The sequence below is a fragment of the Salvelinus sp. IW2-2015 genome, linkage group LG6.1 (genome assembly GCF_002910315.2).
Source record: "Salvelinus sp. IW2-2015 linkage group LG6.1, ASM291031v2, whole genome shotgun sequence".
Lineage (NCBI taxonomy): Eukaryota > Metazoa > Chordata > Actinopteri > Salmoniformes > Salmonidae > Salvelinus > Salvelinus sp. IW2-2015.
This window is the reverse complement of record NC_036845.1, coordinates 26,714,900-26,741,615: the sequence shown is the minus strand read 5'-3', so window position 1 is coordinate 26,741,615 and position 26,716 is coordinate 26,714,900. Positions and strand designations below refer to the sequence as shown.

At 41.5% G+C, this 26,716-nt stretch overlaps 1 protein-coding gene across 3 annotated transcripts in view; it reads right to left on the bottom strand.

Annotated features, from left to right (window-relative positions):
* The window catches only part of LOC111965370 (5-hydroxytryptamine receptor 4-like), a 196,773-nt gene that overhangs the window by 164,391 nt on the left and 5,666 nt on the right, over nucleotides 1–26,716 (bottom strand). The gene's annotated exons all lie outside the window — the stretch shown is intronic.

Below are 26,716 nucleotides of genomic sequence, written 5' to 3'. Positions count from 1 at the left end.
TTGTAACAACACACAGGAACTCAAGTCCTTTGTTCACCTGACATAGAATTCCTCACAATCAAATGCCGAACGTATTATCTCCCAAGAGAATCCTCGTGGGTTATTGTCACAGCCGTGTATATCCCCCCTCAAGCCGATACGATGGCAATCAAGGAACTTCACTGGTATTTATGCAAACTGGAAACCATATATCCTGAGGCTACATTTATTGTAGCTGGGGATTTTAACAAAGAAAATTTGAGTACAAGGCTACCTAAATTCTATCAGCATACTAATTGAAGCACTCGTGCTGGCAAAACTCTGGATCACTGCTACTCTAACTTCCACGATGCATGCAAGGCCCTCCCCCACCCTCCCCCACCCTCCCTTTGGCAAATCTGACCACGACTCCATTTTGCTCCTCCCTTCCTATAGGCAGAAACTCAAACAGGATGTACCCGTGACAAGGACTATCCAACGCTGGTCTGACCAATCGGAATCCACGCTTCAAGATTGTTTGATCACTGGGACATGTTCCGGGAAGCCTCAGAGAATAATATTGATTTATACGCTGATTCGGTGAGTGAGTTCATAAGAAAGTGCATGGGAGATGTTGTACCCACTGTGACTATTAAAACCTTCCCTAACCAGAAACCGTGGATAGATGGCGGCATTCGCGYAAAACTGATAGCGCGAACCACCGCATTTAACCATGGAAAGTTGACTGGGAATATGGCTGAATACAAACAGTATAATTATTCCCTCCGGAAGGCAATCAAAAAAGCTAAATGTCAGTATAGAGACAAAGTGGAGTCGCAATTCAACGGCTCAGACACGAGACGTATGTGGCAGGGTCTACAGACAATCATGAACTACAAAAAAGAAAATCAGCCACGTCACGGACATCGACGTCTTGCTTCCAGACAAACTAAACACCTTGTTTGCCCGCTTTGAGGATAATACARTGCCACCGACGCGGCCCGCTACCACGGACTGTGGGCTCTCCTTCTCCGTGGCCAACGTGAGTAGGGACATTTAAACGTGTTAATCCTCACAAGGCTGCCGACCCAGATGGTAGCCTCCTTCACTCATGCTGCCAAACATACCCTCGTAAAACTGACTATCCTGCCAAWCCTTGACTTTGGCGATGTCATTTACAAATTAGCCTYCAACACTCTACTCAGCAAATTGGATGAAGTCTATCACAGTGCCATCTGTTTTGTCACCAAAGCCCCATATACTACCCAYCATTGTGACCTGTATGCTCTTATTGGCTGGTCCTCGCTACATATTCAGCGCCAAACCCACTGGCTACAGGTCATTTATAAGCCTTTGCTAAGTAAAGCTCCACCTTATCTCAGCTCACTGGTCACCATAGCAACACCCACCCGTAGCACGCGCTCCAGCAGGTATATTTCACTGGTCATCCCCAAACCCATCACCTCATATGGCCACCATTCCTTCCAGTTATCTGCTGCCTTTGACAGCTAAGAATTGCAAAAATCACTGAAGATGGCGACTTATATCTCCCTCACTAACTTCAAGCATCRGCTGTCAGAGCAGCTTACCGATCGCTGCAGCTGTACACAGCCCATCTGTAAATAGCCCATCCAACCAACTACCTACCTCATCCCCATATTTGCTTTTGTTTCTTTTCTGCTCTTTTGCACACCAGTATTTATACTTGCACATCCTCATATGCACATCTATCACTCCAGTGTTAATTGCTAAATTGTAATTATTTCGACCACTATGGCCTATTAATTGCCTTACCTCCTTACTTCATTTGCWCACACTGTATACCAATTTTCTATTGTGTTATTGACTGTACGTTTATTTATCCCATGTGTAACTCTGTGTTGTTGTCGCAATGCTTTGCTTTATCTTGGCCAGTTTGCAGTTGTAAATGAGAACTTGTTCTCGACTGGCCTACCTGGTTAAATAAAGGTGAAATATATATATTTGTTAAATCCCTAGCCGCGTCTTCATAGCATGCGCAGACCAGCTGGCTGGTGTGTTTATGACCATATTCAATCTCGCCCTATCCCAGTCTGCTGTCCCCACATGCTTCAAGATGGCCACCATTTYTCCTGTACCCAAGAAGGCAAAGGTAACTSRACTAAATGACTATCGCCCCGTAGCACTCACTTCTGTCATCATGAAGTGCTTTCAGCGACTAGTCAAGGATCAGATCACCTCCACCTTACCTGTCACCCTAGACCCACKTCTATTTGCGTACCGACCCAATAGGTCCACAGATGATGCAATCKCCATCACACTGCACACTGCCCTATCCCATCTGGACAAGAGGAATACCTATGTAAGAATGTTGTTCATTGACTACAGCTCAGCATTCAACACCATAGTACCCTCCAAGCTCATCATTAAGCTTGAGGCCCTGGGTCTCGAGCCCGCCCTGTGCAATTGGGTCCTGGACTTCCTGACGGCCGCCCCCAGGTGGTGAAGGTAGAAAACAACATCTCCACTTCGCTGATCCTCAACACGGGGGCCCCACAAGRGTGCGTGCTCAGTCCCCTCCTGCACTCCCTGTTCACCCATGACTGCGTGGCCATGCATGCCTCCAACTCAATCATCAAGTTTGCAGACATCTGCTAACCATGTGTATGTGACCAATAACATTTGATTTGATTTGAATTGAATTTGGTCAGCGCCAAAAAATGTTTACGGGAACATTGGTCAGGAGCTGGTGTGACAGCTCTCTATTGGTGTTGCACGGATCACTTTGAAAATACTCTTCACAATATTAACCCATTTACATCCTTGTACTATATTTAGTACAATATCAAAATGCGCCACAGAACAAATTCTGTTTGGCATAAATGCATGACCTTTTGTTTCAATATAGTTAGTACGCGTGTCTAGACAGGCCATATCGAAATGGTAATAGTGTCTATCATCAATGTTGGGATTTTGAGAAAATGTGAAAAAAACAAAAACATTTGAAAGTGTATTTTGAAATACAATTCAGAATTAAATTGTTTAGAAGTATTGTTAGACCTGTTGTAAGCCAAGATATGCCAAATACATGATGATTCAACTTGTTTGTGATCTACTGCCGTTTCTTTATCATACTATAGATAGTATTTGGACACACAGGGTTAATGCTTTTTACACATTTCATGAATCAAGTCATGTGAATACATGTTCAAATGATCAGATGTTAATAATTTGTGGTATATAGATTGTCCGGAACAATATATACTGTATATAAAAACAGTATYTAAAGAAATCCACACAAACTCACTTTCACACACACACACACACCCCTAGAGTGTATGCGTTGCATAGTATAGCTCTCCCCATCCCCATCATGTGAGATATTGATCACCTCCAGCTCGTGGTTTCAGCCAATCAGACTGTCCCCATGCACCCCACATTGCCCATGCGCTGATCATGCATAATGTTATTGGTTAGATGCTCTTAGCTAACCCAGCACTGACCAGTGGGGTCCGTTGCATACTCTCTCAAGCGTATACGTATTAGCCGGGCCTAAAYTGTATTTTTCCCAGTGTCAGAGCGTGGGTGGACATACGTGCATGGGATGTGTGATTACAAATTCCTGTGTGTGTTAACTCTTTGGTTGCTTTATTCCCCTCTAACCGGAGCGGTGTCAGTGGGTCACAAACCAGTAGAATACGTAGAGCCGGGTYGCTCTTTTTCAATATAAGAGACTGGAAACTGAGTCATTTTACAGTGGTTTCTCTCTTTCTCAGATATTAAACATGTTCACATCTTTTAATAATTGTCTCGACCAATATATATAAAAACAATATCTTAAGAAATCCACACACACTCACACATACTCCTAGAGTATATTATACAGCATAAGAAAGGTTTTGTTCATGTCACAATTTATGCATTCAAAAAGGGCTTCGATTCATTATATGAACTACCCACACTTAATCAGACATACCACAGCAAAAGGTAAACAAATAACAATTCTACAGTTCCTACAAACTTAACATTCAATCAAAGAAACCAGTTAGGACATCAGACTAAACAAGATTAGCATCAAAGACATGTATTTGTAAATAAATTCAGAAAGGTTGTGCTTTCCCACCAGGTGTTGCTTGTGTGTTTGTATCGGTGTGTGTGTGTGTGTGTGTGTGTGCGCGCGCGCATGGGTGTGAGAGTGTGTGTGTGTATGTCTGTGGTATGTGTGTAAACATGTGTGCTTGTGAGAGAGGGAGAGAAAGAGGGAGAATGCTGTATCATGCCTCACTCTCCATTGACTTGTATTGGATTTGCTTATGCTATATAATATACTCTATGRGTGTGTGTGAGAGAGAGTATGTGTATTTCTTTAGAAATTGTTCATACACTCACTGTACAAAACATTAGGAACACCTTCTTAATATTAAGTTGCACCCCCTTTTGCCCTCAGAACAGCCTAAACTTGTTGGTCTTGAACTCTACAAGGTGTTGAAAGCATTCTAAAGGGATGCTGGCCCATGTTGACTCCAACGCTTCCCACATTTGTGTCAAGTTGGCTGGATGTCCTTTAGGTGGTGGACCATTCTTGATACACACAGGAAACTGTTGAGTGTGAAAAAACCCAGCAGTGTTGCAATTCTTGACACACAAACCGGTGCACTTGACACCTACTACCATATCCCGTTCAAAGGCACTTACATATTTTGTCTTGCCCATTCACCCTCACACATACACAATCCATGTCTCCATTGTCTCAAGGCTTAAAAATCCTTCTTTAACCTGTCTCCTCCCCTTCATCTACACTGACTGAAGTGGATTTAACAAGTGACATCAATAAGGAATCATAGCTTTCACCTGGATTCACCTGGTCAGTCTGTCATGGAAAGAGCAGGTTTTCTTAATGTTTTGTACACTCAGTATATATACTGTATATACGCAGTACCAGTCAAAAGTTTGGACACACCTACTCATTCAATAGTTTTTCTTTATTTGTACTATTTTCTACATTGTAGAATAATAGTGAATATATCAAAACTATRAAATAACACATATGGAATCATGTAGTAACCAAAAAAGTGTTAAACTAATCAAAATATCTTTAAAATTTTTGATTTGTCAAAGTAGCCGCCCTTTTCCTTGATGACAGCTTTTGCACACCTGTTWATTGAAATGCWWTCCAGGTGACTACCTCATGAAGCCGGTTGTGAGAAGGCCAAGAGTGTGCAAAGCTATGAAATAGATTTGGATTTGTTTAGCAAAAACTCACATTGTAGAAAAAACGCATTTGGCCGATTGTAAAACCTTCTTCAGATTTGTCCATCAGCAAGCTCAGAGAACAAGTGTACCAAAGGAAATKATTCATTTCTGTTATGGACATGAATGGGTTAAAAATAATACTAATAGAGAGAAATTGTAATGGCATCTTTGTGTAGGCACTAACTTCGCCACGGTTCGTTGGACAAAGACTATGGAGACAATGAATGCCGTTTTTRGAGGATAATAAGGTCTGTGCTAAACACAGGTTTAGGAGATCTTATACGTTTTGTTCTATGAGATAATCTTCCTCAGCTAACGTCACTTTTTGTGATTTGTTATGTAATATAAAAAAAACACTAAGCACAAAGACTTCATAAAGGTTGTGTTTACTGGCTGCTATTATCTCATAGAACAAAATTTATAAGATCTCCTAAGCCTGTGTTAACCTCGGACGTTATTTTCAGCATTTATCTCATAAACCCCATTCCATCCCCATTAATTTTCCCTATAGGGATGGCTGAAYGAMCCAGAGGTAGCTCACTTCCGGGTTTTATGACTACAAGCTGGCGAACTCTATAYATTCACATACTTTTATGTCACGCGGTATCCAGCTGAGTTAATGTTTCTTTTACAAATTTTTTCCCCCCAAGAAACACTAACATTGGAGGTATTTCCCGAAGGAACTCACCAAAAATAAAGCTCATTAATACTTTATTTTAACTCTGCACACTAAACAATAGCTTTTCACCAGACACAGCTATCAACATCATATCTRAAGATTACATTTTACGATAGTTAAATAAATAACTGCAAATAACTCACCCCCATGGAACACTTTATGGGAGTTGACATTGGTCATGTGTCATCCTGAATAAGACTAGAATGAATTTTCTCTCAAAATAAAGTCCCATAACCTTTGTAAAGTAGGCTACAGTGCATATTTGTGATATTACTCAATGCAACACACTGGAGAATGAAATTGAGTTGAACAGTCCAGGGAAGACATAGCTTTGTGTATTTTCAGAGGTCATGGCGTTGAGGACAGAGTGGCAGGCGTCTCATCCTGGGGTAATAAAGTGCTTCTCTACCACTGCCAGTATAAACTACCATGATTTCTCACTTGCAGTGCATTAAGGGTAAACACAGCTCACAGTTTGCTGTCTGGGTTTCATGGACTCGTGTCTAAGTGTTAGGCCGGAGCTTTTTCAGAATTTGTAAGGCCAAGGAATTCCTACATGAAATGCTTACTTACGTCATCCATTGTAAGTAAGCATTTCACGGTAAATGACACACCTGTTGTATTCGGTGCATGTGACAAATAATATTTGACTTGATTTGATTTAACTGCCTTCAACGAGTGTAGGCCTTTTATGCATCGCGCTTCTAAAAAAATAAGAGKCTCCCGTAAAGTTTATTGTATGTGAGAGGCAGGTTCTCAATAAGCAAGATATAGCAGAGGACTACCGTTGATATGGCGTTATAAGACTGAAAAAAAGGATGAGCCTATGTTTGGAGAAACGCGCCTTTTGTAACCAGACAAGAGGATCTCTTTGGAAATGTAGATGGTTACAAGCCGAATGAAGTATGCACTGCAGGTAGTCATATGTGAATTGTGAATAATGCAAAAGCATGTCAGCAAAAGACACAAGTAGACGATTTAGAAAGCTTTTGGCCAGGATAAGAAAGACACCAGACGCATTGCTGTTGAACCAGCTTTCGTTACWGTAGGGTAAGGTTAGCCTACTAACGACTTTTTTTTTATCAAATGAAATGGAAAAAAAGCTATTGTTAAGGGAAAATAACTGAAATGTTTCTAAATAGTGTCACCAGATTATCTCATGTCTCATTTCATGACGGGCATATGGCCTACAAGGAGGGATTTTTACGCACATCCAAAATTATAACACGAGCTGGATAAAATAACTTAGTCTAATAGCCTACATAGATAAAATGGGGATGTCCACTCACTGTTTTGCTGTTGCCAAACTTGATCTTTAAATAAAGCTTTGGGGATTAAGAATGATTTCAAAGTGGTCACACGAGCCGAACCCTTCATCTATATKCTTGACTACTGGGCGAATGCATTGTACATGTTTCAAAGTTTCTATTCAAATGACTGCATTCCTATTAACAACTGTYTGTTGTATAACGATATACTACTGTAGTCATACTCAGATACCACTTTTCTTTAAAGGATTGACAATACTATTAAATTGCTGATGTTCGACAGTGAATAAATAATTGTTTATTGTAGATCAACTTTTTTCAACTCAAATAATCTATGCCTGGGGAACATTAACAAAAATATAGTAATAATAATATTCAAGATAGGAGGAAAAGGTCTGCAACTCGATAAGAGCCATTGGTTTGGGAGAATACATCACTGAGGCTAAGTTTATGTTGCCATTCCTTTTAACCTTTAATTAACTAGGCAAGTCAGTTAAGAACGAGTTCTTATTTTCAATGACGACCTAGGAACAGTGGGTTAACTTGCCTTGTTCAGGGGCAGAACGATGGATTTTTTACCTTGGGGATTTGATCTTGCAACCTTTCAGTTACTAGTCCAACGCTCTAACCACTAGGCTACCTGGCGCCCCATACTTGACGTCATCCATCCAATATAAGAGCAGGTGCTGTAGCAACATAGCCGATTAATAAAGGCAATGATGTGTATAACAAAAATCAGACAAGGCTCTCTTTAAAATGCTCCTATCCCCGTGGCAAAGTATTTAGAACTAACTTTAGTGCTCTCATTGGCACGTGTCTCTCTTTTAAGAATTTCACCAAATGTACATGTTCATTTCGGACGGCGGACAAATTGATCTGCCGTATAACATACGGAACGCTTTAACATTCCAGATKAACCTATAAACTGGAGATTTGTTCAGTCAAGTCGAGCTCAGACAGAGAACAATCCCTCTCAAGAGGGGAGAGAGTCACCCAAGCTTATGCAGGGCCAGGCTCTGGGGAATACATGCGGAAGCACGAGTACTTGGTTCTTGAGTTTGTTTTCTATCTACTGGTTGTCTGAGGCAGACCGCAGCACGACTTTCTGCGTATTTGCCCTGTTCTTTTCTTCTCTCCCAGTCGGTTCAAGGAACTGATTACCCACTGCTGCTGCTCTGCTCTTCTCCTCTCTCACTTCTGGAAGTTATTGGGCCRGCAGACTAAAAGTTTAGGTTCCCAAATGTTTCTGTGGTATAAACAATCCCGAGTGGATTTTTAACAGGGATTCTTGTTTCACTGACTAAATTCCGGAGTTCATTACACTGACGTATTCAAATCCACCCCAAGAGCACTTACCCCTCCATAGAGAAATCAATATCATAATCAGTTTTTTACATGTTTGTTGTCATTGATTTCCATTAGTCACACGTTGCAAAATAAACACTCCTATTTCTCTTGGACTAAACTCTAGGGGATAGATAAACAGTCTAGCCGCTACCAAATATGTCCACCATTCCAATCCCAAATGTAAAAAAAATAAAAACATTATTTTCCGGAGATCAGAAAAAGTGTGGAGCAAGTTCTTAGAAAACAAAGTACCAAGAAAACAAAGCAGTATTTTCCTCATCACACTCTATTCTGTGGCTACTGTAATTCAAATGCCAACTGACACCTGCTCACTCGGGTTTCTATGATGGTTAGTTTTTTACAATCACTTTGGCGCAATTTTCAGAAGTATGTGGTACATTTTCACAACTCTCAGCACAAATATCAAAACAGATCCTCAAAATGGCTCATGTTTTTTCTTTGACTGAGTACAACGAACAATTCACAAAGTCACTTGTTAACTGTACCAAATCACTCTTTCAATTTCTATACTTATTCAATCTTTCCTGTGGTGGTCCTCATGAGAGCCAGTTTCATCATAGCGCTTGATGGTTTTTGCGACTGCACTTGAAGAAACGTTCAAAGTTCTTGAAATGTTCCGGATTGACTGACCTTCCTGTCTTAAAGTAATGATGGACTGTCATTTCTCTCTGCTTATTTGAGCTGTTCTTGCTATAATATGGACTTGGTCTATTACCAAATAGGGCTATCTTCTGTATACCACCCCTACTTTGTCACAACACAACGGATTGGCTCAAATGCATTAAAAAGGAAAACAAATCCACAAATTAACTTTTAAGGCACAGCTGTTAATTGAAATGCATTCCAGGTGGCTACCTTATGAAGCTGGTTGAGAGAATGCCAAGAGTGTGCAAAGCTGTCATCAAGGCAAAGGGTGGCTACTTTGAAGAATCRCATCTGTTGGGGACTGTTGGGATTGGGATTTAAATGATGCCAGAACACCGGTGAAACAGAAATACAAGCGAGAGGATTGCAAGTGGAGATGTTTTAGTGAAGATATGTTACTCTGACCATAGACATTGTGTGGTGAGCTTCCAGCACCTTTGTGGTGGCACAAGTAGCATTACCTATGTGGGTGCTACACATGGCCGTAACTACATATCAGGACACCGAGGACCGGACCTTTTTCTAATTTGTATAATGTACAGTATATTGTACACAGTAAAGAAAATCAATTGCGGGTCAACATCTAAATATTGCTCCCAGCATTAATCAAAGCTCAGAATGCTTATATTTTTGATCTGACTGAATTMTATTTGCGCCTGCCTCTTTGGGAACGAGTGGAATAATTTACAGTGGTTTGTTGTGCTATGTTCGCCTGCATCCCACGGATTTGCCTCCCGTATTTCCCATTTTAGCAGCACATTCAGCACTCTGTCAAACAACTAATTCTCGCGGCGACGTGAAACGAACTACCCTAGCTCGCAGTCAGCTCAATAGGCAACTAGTCTAGAGATGCTGCTGCTCACAGCGTGTTTGTGAGATGCCGTACAAAAGGCAATTTTAAAACCGTCCCGCAACTCCTGCCTTGTCTACAGACATCCCCCCCAAACAAACAAATACTGACTCTCGGAGAATGAGTGCACAACTGGTAAATAGTCGCTTATAGATATGTCAGTCAGGTGACTATYTGCCGGCAGAGACTTAAATTGCTGTAACATTGAAGGGCTCTGGCTAGTATGACTTAGCCAGCTAGAAGGATGAAGTAAGAAGCTAAAGTTAAACGGAGCCTACCTCAGCAGGARCAAAAATTACGCTACTAAAATCTCATATTAACTTTGCTTTACAGAGAGTAGGCTACTGAGACTTACAGTGATGTGGCGCTCAGTGGGGAGGCAGAGACAGGCTGCAATGCATGCAGGAGGAAGCAGAAGAGACAGAGAGAGAGTGTCGCATCGGTATGAATGATTCGGGAGACAGACGCAGGAATGCGTAACATATATTTTTTTTATTGTACCCACATTACGACGTGCCGTGTAAAGGCACGGGGACGAAGACCAAACAAACACTAAACAAAACGCACAGGGTTGAAACCCAAACAAAAGAGTGAGGAGTACCTCAACTATATAACACACGCGCACAACGATTAACACACGGGACGAGACCCGTAATTATCTACGCAAAAGCCCAAAACACACAGCACAGGTACTCACACGCACAAACGGACATTGTAACAATAACCGACACCCAGTGGAAACCAAAGGGCACATACAGTATATACAAATACTAATCAGTGGGAATAGGGGACAGGTGTGCGTGATGAAAGTTCCGGAGGGATCCGTGACAGAGCRGAAGCAAGCGGAGAGAGAGGTTAGTACAGTGGTTCCCAAACTTGGGGTCACAGGCCCAATTTGTGATCCCCTGAGAAAATCTGTACTAATCTCATCAAACAAGTCAGGAACTTATAATTTTTTTTTATATGAATATATCTACATGGCCTATCTTTCCTAGAGGTCTACATTCAAATCCAATCAAAGTGCATACAATACAGTTCTAAAAATGTCATCTGTTTTTTTTTTTTTTGCTGTTGCTACATGTCAGTGTGAATATTTTCTCATATTTCCTCCTTTTCAGAGGTATAACATAGCAATTGTATAGATAATAGGCTATGTATTTTTTGTAGATCGACTGAGGTGAATGAACCTACAGCAGCCAAGGTGATAATGGCCTGGGGTTATTTTTGCATGTTTTTGCTGATCACCAAATAGCAAATGACTCTTAAGGACCTCACTAAAATTCAAACCCTAGTTAGGGCCCTGGTGCTACACGGTGTTTGTTGAGAGGAGTGGCTAGCCAGCTAACCATCAACAAAGCCAGCGAAAGGAGGACGTGAGGGGACAGCGAAATGAGATTCCAAGGCTGCGGACCTGACTGTCTCTCCGACTCTGACTGACCAGCTCCCTCCGAGATCATCAATGCTCCGCTCTCAATACCATTTGATCTGTTTCAACTCCCATATATTCTTCAGCTCCCATCCTAACTGACTTGCTGATTTCATTTTAAATAGTTTTTCTTCAAATTACTTGTATGTGCAGTATGCTGCAATTCAGCTTTTGGCTGCCTTGTACTTTTTACTCCATTAATTTTCTTTGACACCCAAAGGTACTCGATACCTTTTARATGCTTAACAGGACAGGAACATGGTCCAATTCACGCACCTATCAACAGAACATCCCTGGTCATCCCTACTGCCTCTGATCTGGTGGACTCACTAAACACACATGCTTCGTTTGTAAATGATGTCTGAATGTTGGAGTGTGCCTCTGGCTATCCGTAAATTAAAAAAAAAAGAAAATGTTGCCGTCTGGTTTGCTTAATATAAACAAATTGAAATTATTTACACYTTTACTTTTGATACTTAAGTAGATTTTAGTAATTACATTTACTTTTGATACTTAAGTATATTTTAAACAAAATACTTTTAGTCTTTTACTCAAGAAGAATTTTACTGGGTAACTTTTACTTTTACTTGAGTCATTTTCTATTAAGGGATCTTTACTTTTACTCAAGTATGACAATTGGATACTTTTTCCACCACTGCTCACAACCTGCCATTGGATACAAATTATAAAACAATTGTGCAAAGTCAAAAACTGTATAGAAAATCATATTTAGCATCTGTTATTCTTTCTATTCAGCACTTAAAAAATAAACGTTTTTAAATGTATATCTTTTACTGTTTGCTATTGGATTAAAAGGTAGTTAAAATGACAACAAAACAATGCAGAGCCTATCATTATCTGATGTATTGGGGCCTAAACAAAATGTGCTCATGGTACAGTATTTTTTTGCATGAATGACTCAGGGGTGAAGGGTGTGTGAACCCCCCAATGAATGCAAAATCAAAGTTTCTGAACATAAGTGTCACACCCTGATCTGTTTCACGTGTCTTTGCGCTTGTCTCCATCCCCCTCCAGGTGTCGCCCATCTTCCCCATTATCCCCAGTGTATTTATACCTGTGTTCTCTGTTTGTCGGTTGCCAGTTCGTTTTGTTTGTCAAGCCTACCAGCGGTTTTCCCCTTGCTCCTTTCTGTTTCTAGTTCCTGTTTTCTAGTTTGGACCATTCTGCCCTGGCCCTGAGCCTGCCTGCCGTTCCGTACCTTGTCACACAACACTGGATTATTGACCTCTCCCTGACCCTGAGACTACCTACCGTTCTGTACCTTTTGGACTGATCTGGATTACTGACCTCTGCCTGTCCTTGACCTTTCGTTTTGCCTGCCCCCTGTTCTAGTAATAAACTTTTGTTACTTCGACACTGTCTGCATCTTGGTCTTCCCTAAAATGTGATAATAAGATAAGGGGCATTAAAAGTGTAATCAGTTTAGAGTTTTGAAAATATACCACTTAAATCTGAAAAATTTGCCAAAGTGATAGACTGTAATTGACACAATGATATTCATGTGTGACAAGCGTTACTTAGAGGTGTCATACAGGACAGGATATTGTATGTCGACAAGGGCCCGAATTCATTATTTTATTTGAGGAAAATTATTTCCAACATTTACAGTAGAACTCAACTTTCTAGCATACAATATCATATTATTTCTTTATGTAAATGTAAATATTATGTTGATTCAGTGTGTGTGTGTGTGTTTGTGCAAACATCCCAGCTAGCAATCAGCAACCGGCCCAGAAGCGGCCCYCCTCCGGGGGTCCAGAACTGATTGAAATCGGCCCGAAATCGAGTGTCGGACTCGGCCCAGAATCAAAATGAATGAGTACATTGGGTACATTGGGCCGTTTCTTTCTACCGGAATTCAGCCGACTTTGCAGGCATCTTACCAGAACCCCCCCAGAAGTGTCCCGATGCAAATTTAAATAAATGTATACAAAATTACCCGATTTAGTCATTTTAAAAATTACTATTATACATTTAATTCATTCAAATTATGTCGGAGGAAACACCGTACACCAGGTGACCGTGTCGGTGTGCATGCACCTGGCCCTGCACAGGAGTCGCTACAGCGCGATGGGACAAGGACATCCCGGCCGGCCAAACCCTCCTCTAACTCGGAGACGCTGGGCCAATTGTGCATCGCCTCATGGGTCTCCCGGTCGCGGCCGGCACGGGTATCAACCTAGCATCTGTAGCAACGCAGTTCGCACTGCGATGCAGTGTCTTAGACCGCTGCACCACTCGGGAGGCTCCATCCACAAAGTTTTTAACGCTTATCAATTGCCTTGCACAAAGTATCAAAATACTAAAATACTACTTAAACAGGACTCTTAAAATGTTTTATTTAAATGTTCATTGCATTTTTTGATCACAGAAACAATGAGAAAATATGGAAAAATAAATAAATAATGAAATGTTCATTATGTAAAGCAGCCTGTGTAATCATCTACCAGAAAGTAGCCCAATCGGCCCGAGACCCGAGTATTACATTTGGGCCAGATAACTCACACCGGAATCAGCCCGAGCTCAATCCCCGCATCCTAGCCATAAGTAATACAGCCTAAGGCGGACTTCACATAACGTCGGCCGAGTGCCTCTCATCTCTCAGCAGGAATCATCCCAGATCCACTGTGTTAGCTGGGATCTATTAAAATGTGATATTCGTAATACGGACAGTACCTGAGGTGAATGACAATGTTCGCTTGTCTGAGTTTAAAAAAAATCCTTGCCAAAAAACACAGAAATCGAAAACATTTTTCTCTCCAAACAGAAAAGCACTCAGGACTAACACAACACTGATATAATGTCATGAAAAATTATTGTCTATTTATTTCTCAGTGCCTGACAAAAACGGTTACTCTACAGGGATGGACATGATATAACTTAATCAATTACTGAAAACAACWAAATGGACCGTTACAGAGTGTCAGTGAAGAACGACTTTCCTAAAAGCTTTAATTGGGTCTTTCTCTTTCTGACATTTTCTTCTCTAATAAATGAGCCATAACTCATTTATAATTTGAAAGCTGTTTTAACAAGCTTTATGGACTGTATAAAATATTTATAAAAACCGTTTCATTTTGTTTTTCAGTTCTCTTATAATCAATGWTCCAGTGACACAGTGGCGAGTGGCTGCAGAGTGGCGAGTGGCGAGTGGCGCAGCGGTCTAAGGCACTGCATCTCAGTGCTAGAGGCGTCACTACAGACACTGGTCCAATCCCGGGCTGTATCACAACCAGCCGTGATCGGGAGTCCCATAGGGCGGCGCACAATTGGCCCAGCGTCGTCTGGGTTAGAGGAGGGTTTGGCCATCATTGTAAATGTTTTTATTTTTTTATTAGGCCGTCATTGTAAATAATATTTTTTTTCTTAACTGACTTGCCTAGTTAAATAAAGGTTTACAAAAATAAAAATAAACACAGTCAGTGCAGGCTCAATTCAGTAATTATAAGCAATATTAGGAACATAAAGTCAACAATTCACAGCAGCACCTTGACCACGCAAATCACGAGCTCTCTACTGAGGTCTGATCAATAGGAGAAATGGTGATAAACTGCAGAGACATGGAAATCTCTCATTGTTCTCTTGCTGTTCATTTTTCACTTGCCGTTCATTTCTGGGGTGAGAGCACACTGTCTATAATTACCAACTGGGATGAAAAAAAGTTTTATATGCAGCTTTCACGTTCCACTCTTTTCACCAATACCATTATTTAGGTTCTAGATACATTGTGGAAAGAATGGCCATTCAGAAAGTCATGACAATGCATTCTTATGACAAACTGTGTATGACGACAGCAATCACATACTGTACTTCCTCATTACATCCATGTACTAATTTCTACAAAGTGGACATGTGCAGTAGTAAGTCCTCTACCTATCAAAAATACATTTGATAAAGTTTGATACTGTACGTTTCCACTGAGACCTGTAATTGAACAGAGAGGTATTCCCCTCTGTTTAACTGATGGGACGGTGTGAGTCTGTGCCGTATTGGGCCGTGAGACAGATAGAGGGCTTTCAGAGTATATAGAACTTCTCAGGGAAGGACGTAAAGTGTACATAGGAATGGAAGCTGTCAGAAAGTTTGTTTTCACATCTAACCTTYAGCTCTTGGGTTTGCTCAGCTCCACAGAGTTCTAATGCGATGTGAAAGTGGAGTCTATTGATCCTCCAACAAGGCCCTCTCCATGCCATGCCATTCATCAGAACTCATCCTCTATCTAGTATCTACCACACACCAAACCTGGCACCGCCACTGCCTTATTGACTGGCTGCTGAGTTGTTGCGTAAGCTCACTTTGACCAGCCAGGCAGGCAGGCAGGCAGCTCACATTGGAACAGAGATGAACACATTTCTAGTCGTCACAGCTAATCATCAGAACACACTTGCTTTGCCTTTCCTTTACTCTTGGCTCTCAGCTGTTTACACCTCTTATCTCTGTCTTGCTGGGAGAATCAGCGAACGGGAAATCACCACATGTAATTTATAACACCAGCTTCATCAGAGACCAAGGATTGGAACCAAAATCATTTTTGTTCTGAACAGAACCATCATTTGTTTCATTTTTCATAATAAACTTTTGAAAGACAAACACACACACTGTGCACTGTGCTGCCAGTACCTATGGACAGACAAGTTTAGAGCGCGAGATGCGGGTTGGGAGAGTGTGAGAAAGGGTGGAGGAGGAGGCTTGGAATGAAGTGCTGGTTATCTTGTTATGAAATGCACTATCTGAGTTAGGCCCACAGAATTTTACCTACAGAGGAGCGGCTTCTATGGAGGAACTTTGAATGTCTTTTAACGTCCGAGAGTTGGCTTAATGTTGGACCAGAGCTATTGTTTTATTTTTATTTATTTGTATTTTATTTATTTAAAAAAATATATATATATTTTTTTTAATTTTACCTCCTTTTCTCCACAATTTCGTGGTATCCAATTGTTAGTAATTACTATCTTGTCTCATCGCTACCACTCCCGTACGGGCTCGGGAGAGACGAAGGTCGAAAGCCATGCGTCCTCCGAARCACAACCCAACCAAGCCGCACTGCTTCTTAACACAGCGCGCATCCAACCCGGAAGCCAGCCGCACCAATGTGTCGGAGGAAACACCGTGCACCTGGCGACCTGGTTAGCGTGCACTGCGCCCGGCCCGCCACAGGAGTCGCTAGTRCGCGATGAGACAAGGATATCCCTACCGGCCAAACCCTCCCTAACCCGGATGACGCTAGGCCAATTGAGGCGAAGTGGTCTAGGGCACTGCATCGCAGCGCTAGCTGTGCAACCAGAGACTCTGGGTTCACGCCCAGGCTCTGTCGCAGCCGGCCGCGACCGGGAGGTCCGTGGGGCGACGCACAATTGGCCTAGCATCGTCCGGGTTAGGGAGGGTTTGGCCGTCCGGGTTAGGGAGCATTGCCTTTCAATTGTTTAACTTGGGTCAAACATTTCGGGTAGCCTTCCACAAGCTTCCCACAATAAGTTGGGTGAATCTTGGCCCATTCCTCCTGACAGAGCTGGTGTAACTGAGTCAGGTTTGTAAGGCCTCCTTGCTCGCACAAGCTTTTTCAGTTCTGCCCACACATTTTCTATAGGATTGAGGTCAGGGCTTTGTGATGGCCACTCCAATACCTTGACTTTGTTGTCCTTAAGCCATTTTGCCACAACTTTGGAAGTATGCTTGGGGTCATTGTCCATTTCGAAGACCCATTTGCGACCAAGCTTTAACTTCCTGACTGACGTCTTGAGATGTTGCTTCAATATATCCACATAATTTTCCTACCTCACGATGCCATCTATTTTGTGAGGTGCACCAGTCCCTCCTGCAGAAAAGCAACCCCACAACATRAGGCTGCCACCTCTGTGCTTCACGGTTGGGATGGTGTTCTTCAGCTTGCAAGCATTCCCCTTTTTCCTCCAAACATAATGATGGTCATTATGGCCAAACAGTTCTATTTTTGTTTCATCAGASCAGAGGACATTTCTCCAAAACGTACGAAATTTGTTCCCATGTGCAGTTGCAAACCGTAGTCTAGCTTTTTTATGGCGGTTTTGGAGCAGTGGCTTCTTCCTTGCTGAGCGGGCTTTCAGGTTATGTCGATGTTGGACTCGTTTTACTGTGGATATAGAAGGTCCTATGCTGTTGTTCTGGGATTGATTTGCACCTTTTGCACCAAAATAAGTTCATCTCTAGGAGACAGAACTCGTCTCCTTCCTGAGCGGTATGATGCCTGCATGGTCCCATGGTGTTTATACTTGCGTACTATTGTTTGTACAGATGAACGTGGTACCTTCAGGCATTTGGAAATTGCTCCCAAGGATGAACCAGACTTGTGGAGGTATACAATTATTTTTCTGAGGTCTTGGCTGATTTCTTTTGATTTTCCCATGATGTCAAGCAAAGAGGCACTGAGTTTGAAGGTAGGCCTTGACATACATCCACAGGTACACCTCCAATTGACTCAAATTATGTCAATTAGCCTATCAGAAGCTTCTAAAGCCATGACATCATTTTCTGGAATTTTCCAAGCTGTTTAAAGGCACAGTTAACTCCGTGTATGTAAACTTCTGACCCACTGGAATTGAGATACAGTTAATTATAAGAGAAATAATCTGTCTGAAAAACAATTGTTGGAAAAATTACTTGTGTCATGCACAAAGTAGACATCCTAACCGACTTGCCAAAACTATAGTTTGTTAACAAGAAATTTGTGGAGTGATTGAAAAACTAGTTTTAATGACTCCAACCTAAGTGTATGTAAACTTCCAATTTCAACTGTATGTCTATTAGAGGTCGACCGATTAAACGGCATGGCTGATTAAATAGGGCCGATTTCAAGTTTTCATAACAATCGGTAATCGGAATTTTTGGACGCTGGTTATGGCCGATTACATTGCACTCGATGAGGATACTGAGTGGGAGGCTGACCACCTGTTATGCGAGCGCAGCAAGGAGCCAAGATAAGTAGCTAGCTAGCATTAAACTTATCTGATAAAAAACATCTATATTAACATAATCATAAGTTAACTACACATGGTTGATGATATTACTAGTTTAACTAGCTTGTCCTGCGTTGCATATAATCAATGCGGTGCCTGTTAATTTATCATCGAATGACAGCCTACTTTGCCAAATGGGTAATGATTTAACAAGCGCATTCGCGAAAATAGCACTGTCGTTGCACCAATGTACCTAACCATAAACATCAATGCCTTTCTTAAAATCAATACAGAAGTATATATTTTTTTTAAACCTGCATATTTAGTTAAAATAAATTAATGTTAACAGGCAATATTAACTCTGGAAATTGTGTCACTTCTCTTGCGTTCTGTGCAAGCAGAGTCAGGGTATAAGCAGCATTTTGGGCCGCGTGACTTGTTGCGACCTGTGTGAAGACCATTTCTTSCTAACAAAGACCATAATTAATTTGCCAGAATTTTACATAATTATGACATAACATTGAAGGTTGTGCAATGTAACTGCAATATTTAGACTTTGGGATGCCACCTGAACGGTTCCGTATTTCACTGAAAGAATAAACGTTTTGTTTTCGAAATGATAGTTTACAGATTTTACCATTTTAATGAGCTATGGCTCGTATTTCTGTGTGTTTATTATATTATAATTAAGTCGATGATTTGATATGTTATAGAGCAGTCTGACTGAGCAGTGGTAGGCAGCAGCAGACTCGTAAGCATTCAAATAGCACTTTCCTGCGTTTGCCAGCAGCTCTTAGAAATGCTTGAAGCACAGCGCTATTTATGACTTCAAGCCTATCAACTCCCGAGATTAGGCTGTCAATACATTCGTGCCTATAAGAACATCCAATAGTCAAAGGTATATGAAATACAAATGGTATAGAGAGAAATAGTCCTATAATTCCTATAATAACTACAACCTAACACTTCTTAACTGGGAATATTGAAGACTCATGTTAAAAGGAACCACCAGCTTTCATATGTTCTCATGTTCTGAGCAAGGAACTTAAACGTTAGCTTTTTTACATGGCACATATTGCACTTTTACTTTCTTCTCCAACACTGTGTTTTTGCATTATTTAAACCAAATTGAACATGTTTCATTATTTATTTGAGACTAAATTTATTTGATTTTTGTATTATATTAAGTGTTCATTCAGTATTGTTGTAATTGTCATTATTACAAATATATATATAAAAATCGGCCGATTAATCGGTATTGGCTTTTTTGGTCCTCCAATAATCGGTATCGGCGTTGAAAAATCATAATCGGTCGACCTCTAATGTCTATGTCCTGGAAAATGTTCTTGTTACTTACAACCTCATGCTAATCGCATTAGCCTATGTTAGCTCAACCGTCCTGCAGGGGACCCACCAATCCTGAAGATACAATAAAACTGGCCTTCTTTAGACTAGTTGAGTATCTGGAGYATTAGCATTTGTGGGTTCGATTACATGCTCAAAATGGCCAGAAACAAAGAACTTTCTTCTGAAACTCATCAGTCTATACTTGTTCTGGGAAATGAAGGCAATGCGAGAAATTGCCAAGAAGGCAATGCGAGAAATTGCCAAGAAACTGAAGATCTCGTGCAACGCTGTGTACTACTCCCTTCACAGAACAGCACAAACGGGCTCTAACCGGAATAGAAAGAGGAGTGGCAGGCCATTGGCACACAGGAGTGACGGTTGCACTCCTGGTTGCACTCGGGCCACTGATAATTGGCGTCTGTACGCCTATGTAGATATTCCATTAAAAATCTGCTGTTTCCAGCTACAATAGTCATTTAACTCTTCTTGAACTGCACTGTTAAGGGCATGTAAGTAAGCATTTCACGGTAAGGTCTACACTTGTTGTATTCGGCGCATGTGACAAATAAAGTTTGATTTGATTAGATTCAACTGGATTTTTTTCCTTTATATTTTCCAAATATAYATATTTTTTATAATAATAATATGTGTTGATTTCCTATGTCTTCATACCCCTGAGTTAATACTTGGTGGAAGCACCTTTGGCAGCCATTACAGCTGTGAATATTTTTTTATAAGATTCTATCAACTTTGCACAACTCTTAGGGCAACATACATCATATCCATTGTTTTTGTAAAAATTGCTCAAGCTCAGTAGATATTTGTTGGGAATGATTGAGGGATTTTCAAGCAAATTTAAGTCAGGACTGAGACTGGACCACTCAGGAACACTCAACGCCTCTTGGAAAGCCATGCTGGCATTAAAATGTGTGTAATTGTCCCGCTGAAAAATAAAACTGAAATCTGAGGTGGGTTTTCCTCAAATTCTTTACCTGGGCTTTGCTCTTTACATATTTATTTTGATCCTGATAAACACCCCAGTCCCTGCCAGTGAAAATCATACCCATAACATGATGCTGCCACCACAATAGTTGACAATACAGAGGGTATGTATTGGATTTGACCCAAATCTGTAGTTTTTAACTCACACCAAAGAATTACATTATTTGCCATGTTGTCTTGCAGTTTTACGCTGGGCAAAAATGATAATTGTCAGGGGATACCTTTACATGACACGATTTTGATATTCTAGAGCAGTGGTTCTTAACCTTGTTGGAGGTACTGAACCCCACCAGTCTCATATGCGCATTCACCGAACCCTTCTTAATTGGAAAAATAAAATATGATTTTTTCAAATTCAAAACATAGGTATATATTTTACTGGTGCACAAAATGAACCGTGCATCAACATCAACACCGTGTGTTCAAAGAACAAAATCATCAAAACATGATTTTCCCACAAAAACAAAAACATAATAATGAATATTTACTGCAAATCAGTGTGACTTCTGCTGTTGCCTTTCAGAGACCAGTTCAGAAATGCGCGGCTTCACCTTGGCAAGTGCCACTCTCATGTCATTTTCGCAACAAAGTCTGTTCCTTTTCTTCGTTTTTATGTACAGCATCCTCGAAAAGGATTGCTCGCAAAGATATGTTGTAACAAACGGTATGAAAATCTCCAGAGCTTTCTTAGCAATAACAGGGTACGTTACCATTTGTTGACACCAAAACGTTGAAAGCGTTGTTGTTCTGAAGAGTTGCTGATGAACCTGGCTCTGCTGAATTTCAATGATTTCATCGAGGTATTCATCATTGACATCTGTTGTCTCAACACTAAAYGTGAACGGCTGTCTCACCCATGCTGGATATGACTCTCTTGTAGGGAAGTATCCGACGAGAGACTTTGCAAGCTCATCTAAGTGCGTGGCAATTGCTTGCTTCAGTTCCGCGGGTACAGAAATGTCTCCGATTCCAGATACATCTTCGATCTTACTTACACAGTCGTCCAGCAGGGGAAAGTTTGCGAAGTTATCGTTCTCTGTTCGTCGTTTCCATAACGGTAGCTTTTTTTGAAAAGCCTTCAGGTTTTCCTCCGCTTCGATGATGTTGACTCCACCGCCCTGCATCTTTTGATTGAGCTGATTGAGAGCTGCGAAGATATCAGCCATGTACGCTAAAATGAGAATGAACTGAGAATTTTTGAAGCAATCTGCATGACAATGTTGGTGCTCTTGCAAAAACAGGGCTAATTCCACACGCACGGCAAAAACACGATTCAGCACCTGTCCCCGGGATAACCACCGAACATTAGAATGGTACAGAAGTACCTCGAATTCAGAGCCCATTTCTTTACACAGCTCACTGAAGATGCGGTGCCTCAGAGCACTAGTTCGCACATAGTTCACGCATTCCACTACAATTTTTAATACTTCTGCCAGTTTTGGAGGCAAGGTTTTTGTTTCCAACGCATGCCTGTGCAGAATACAATGCGTAACAATGATGTGTGGTGCATCGGCTTTCACTAGCGGACCAAAACCAGACTTTCTTCCCAGCATGACTGGAGCTCCGTGCGAACAAACTGSAGAAACCATATCCCACGAAAGATTGTTGTCTTTGAAGAAGTCATCYACAAGTTTCTTCACATCGGCTGCCTTAGTTGTTGTTGTAAGAGGCTTACAAAATAAAAAATCTTCCTTTATCACGTCGTCTTTCACATAGCGCACGAATACAGCAAGCTGGCTTAGATTGGAAACGTCTGTGGTCTCGTCGAGTTGAAGGCTGAATTTTGCCGGGCTTGAAATCAGATCTGCAACTACTTGAGCCAAGATGTCATTGCTCATGTCCTCTATTCTGTCGCTGATGGTGTCATTTGAAAGAGGAATTTGGGATAACTTAACTTCAGCCTCTTTTCCCAGCATGATATTCGCCATCTTCAACACAGCTGGTTTTAATGAGTGTTTCACCAATGGTGTGTGGTTTGCCCTGCTTTGCGATCAGGTAAGCAACTTCGTACGATGCTGTGAGGATCGGTTTGTTGATGGGTACAAAGCCGAGAACAGGCAGAGTAGCCTTTTCATCGAATCTGGCTCTCTTCACCTTGAATTCAGCGAGCGTTGTGTTCTTGTATTTTCCATCTCCATGCAGCTTAAGGAAGTGGTCTCTTAGTTTGCCGGTGCAAGACTAGAATTGCTCAACTTGGCATTGCAAATCATGCAGTTAGGACGCTGACTCCCATCACGTTCCGTTATACATGTGAATCCATATTGTACATATTCGTCCGACCACTTTCTTTTTTTGCTCGACATAGTAAGTATGAAGGGATTAAAATATTAAGAAAGAAATCACAAGACGTACCATCACGACAGTCACAAGTCGACTACTGAGCGCACCAAATTCCCTGCAGCACAGATAGGCCAAGCGATGTAGCGTGATCACCTGCAGCCAATGATGGCCAAGCGGGGCGTGTCATCACGAATCATATGAGTCGGATGTGTGTCTTGACCTCCGCCGAACCCCTGAGACTGACTCACCGAACCCCTGGGGTTCGATCGAACCCAGGTTAAGAACCACTGTTCTAGAGAATACAGACCATTTCCAATGTATATTTGAAGTTTTGTGGATAGGCACCATATCCTGACAAATTTGGAATCCAGATGTGTCTTTTAGACATATATGATATTGGGATTACTCCGAATATCACACAAGGACTTTTCCGATGGCCGGATATGGACTCATTCAATATCTTGAGATATGTGACTCTTATTTTCTCTCTTCAAGTTGACAAATACTGACTGTTTACTCTACATAGCATATCTGTGTTTTCTTAGCACATTGAAGATAGGAAGCTATATTGAGTTCAGATATCCATCTCTTGGCTGACTCGGGAGAGGCAAAGGTTGAGAGCCATGCATCCTCCGAAACACAACCCAGACAAGCCACGCTGGGCAAAAATGATAATTGTCAGGGGATACCTTTACATGACACGATTTTGATATTCTAGAGCCGTGGTTCTTAACCTTTGGAGGTACTGAACCCCACCAGTCTCATATGCGCATTCACCGAACCCTTCTTAATTGGAAAAATAAAATATGATTTTTTCAAATTCAAAACAGGTATATATTTTTACTGGTGCACAAATGAAACCGTGCATCAACATCAACACACGTGTGTTCAAAGAACAAAATCATCCAAAACATGATTTTCCCACAAAACAAAAACATAATAAGGCTATATTTACTGCAAATCAGTGTGACTTCTGCTGTTGCCTTTCAGAGACCAGTTCAGAAATGCGCGGGCTTCACCTTGGCAAGTGCCACTCATGGTCATTTTCGCACAAAGTCTGTTCTTCTTTCTTCGTTTTTTGTACAGCATCCTCGAAAAGATTGCTCGCAAAGATATGTTGTAACAAACGGTGTATGAAAATCTCCAGAAGCTTGTCTAGCAATACAGGGTACGTTACCATTTTGTTGACACAAAAACGTTGAAAGCGTTGTTTGTTCTGAAGAGTTGCTGATGAACCTGGCTCTGCTGAATTTCAATGATTTCATCGAGGTATTCATCATGACCATCTGTGCTCAACACTAAGCTGTGAACGGCTGTCTCACCCATGCTGGATATGACTCTCTTGTAGGGAAGTATCCGACGAGAGACTTTTGCAAGCTCATCTAAGTGCGTGGCAATTGCTTGCTTCAGTTCCGCGGGTACAGAAATGTCTCCGATTCCAGATACATCTTCGATCTTACTTACACAGTCGTCCAGCAGGGGAAAGTTTGCGAAAGTTATCGTTCTCGTGTTCGTCGTTTTCATAACGGTAGCTTTTTTTGAAAAGCCTTCAGGTTTTCCTCCGCTTCGATGATGTTGACTCCACCGCGCTGCATCTTTTTGATTGAGCTGATTGAGAGCTGCGAAGATATCAAGCCACTGTACGCTAAATGAGATGAAACTGAGAATTTTTGAAGCAATCTGCATGACAATGTTGGTGCTCTTGCAAAAACAGGGCTAATTCCACACGCACGGCAAAAACACGATTCAGCCACCTGTCCCGGGATAACCACGAACATTAGAATGGTACAGAAGTACCTCGAATTCAGAGCCCATTTCTTTACACAGCTCACTGAAGATGCGGTGCCTCAGAGCACTAGTTCGCACATAGTTCACGCATTCCACTACAATTTTTAATACTTCTGCCAGTTTTGGAGGAAGGTTTTTGTTTCCAACGCATGCCTGTGCAGAAATACAATGCGTAACAATGATGTGTGGTGCATCGGCTTTCACTAGCGGACCAAAACCAGACTTTCTTCCCAGCATGACTGGAGCTCCGTGCGAACAAACTGCAGAAACCATATCCCACGAAAGATTGTTGTCTTTGAAGAAGTCATCCACAAGTTTCTTCACATCGGCTGCCTTAGTTGTTTTGTAAGAGGCTTACAAAATAAAAAATCTTCCTTTATCACGTCGTCTTTCCAATAGCGCACGAATACAGCAAGCTGGCTTAGTTGGAAACGTCTGTGGTCTCGTCGAGTTGAAGGCTGAATTTTGCCGGGCTTGAAATCAGATCTGCAACTACTTGAGCCAAGATGTCAATTGCTCATGTCCTCTATTCTGTCGCTGATGGTGTCATTTGAAAGAGGAATTTGGGATAACTTAACTTCAGCCTCTTTTCCCAGCATGATATTCGCCATCTTCAACACAGCTGGTTTATGAGTGTTTCACCAATGGTGTGTGGTTTGCCCTGCTTTGCGATCAGGTAAGCAACTTCGTACGATGCTGTGAGGATCGGTTTGTTGATGGGTACAAAGCCGAAGAAGGCAGAGTAGCCTTTTCATCGAATCTGGCTCTCTTCACCTTGAATTCAGCGAGCGTTGTGTTCTTGTATTTTCCATCTCCATGCAGCTTAAGGAAGTGGTCTCTTAGTTTTGCCGGTGCAGACTAGAATTGCTCAACTTGGCATTGCAAATCATGCAGTTAGGACGCTGACTCCCATACCGTTCCGTTATACATGTGAATCCATATTGTACATATTCGTCCGACCACTTTCTTTTTTTGCTCGACATAGTAAGTATGAAGGGATTAAATATTAAGAAAGAAATCACAAGACGTACCATCACGACAGTCACAAGTCGACTACTGAGCGCACCAAATTCCCTGCAGCACAGATAGGCCAAGGCGATGTAGCGTGATCACCTGCAGCCAATGATGGCCAAGCGGGGCGTGTCATCACGAATCATATGAGTCGGATGTGTGTCTTGACCTCCGCCGAACCCCTGAGACTGACTCACCGAACCCTGGGGTTCGATCGAACCCAGGTTAAGAACCACTGTTCTAGAGAATACAGACCATTTCCAATGTATATTTGAAGTTTTGTGGATAGGCACCATATCCTGACAAATTTGGAATCCAGATGTGTCTTTTAGACATATATGATATTGGGATTACTCCGAATATCCACACAGGACTTTTCCGATGGCCGGATATGGACTCATTCAATATCTTGAGATATGTGACTCTTATTTTCTCTCTTCAAGTTGACAAATACTGACTGTTTACTCTACATAGCATATCTGTGTTTTTCTTAGCACATTGAAGATAGGAAGCTATATTGAGTTCAGATATCCATCTCTTGGCTGACTCGGGAGAGGCAAAGGTTGAGAGCCATGCATCCTCCGAAACACAACCCAGAACAAGCGCCGCACTGCTTCTTGACATACTGCTTAACCCAGAAGGCCAGCCACACACAATGTGGCAGAGGAAACACCTACACCTGGCGACCACTGTCAGCGTATATATTTTTTTTTCATGCACATATCATATTTGGGGATTCCCTCCGGATATCATACGTAGTAATGGCCGGCATTTGGACTCATTAGAGTGTCCTGAGATAGGCCTATGTGGATTACTATTTTTTCTATATTGTTGACAAATACCTGACAGTAGCCTTCATAGTATAATTTTCTCAGCGTATCATCTTGGCTGAGTCCATAGCAAGGATTG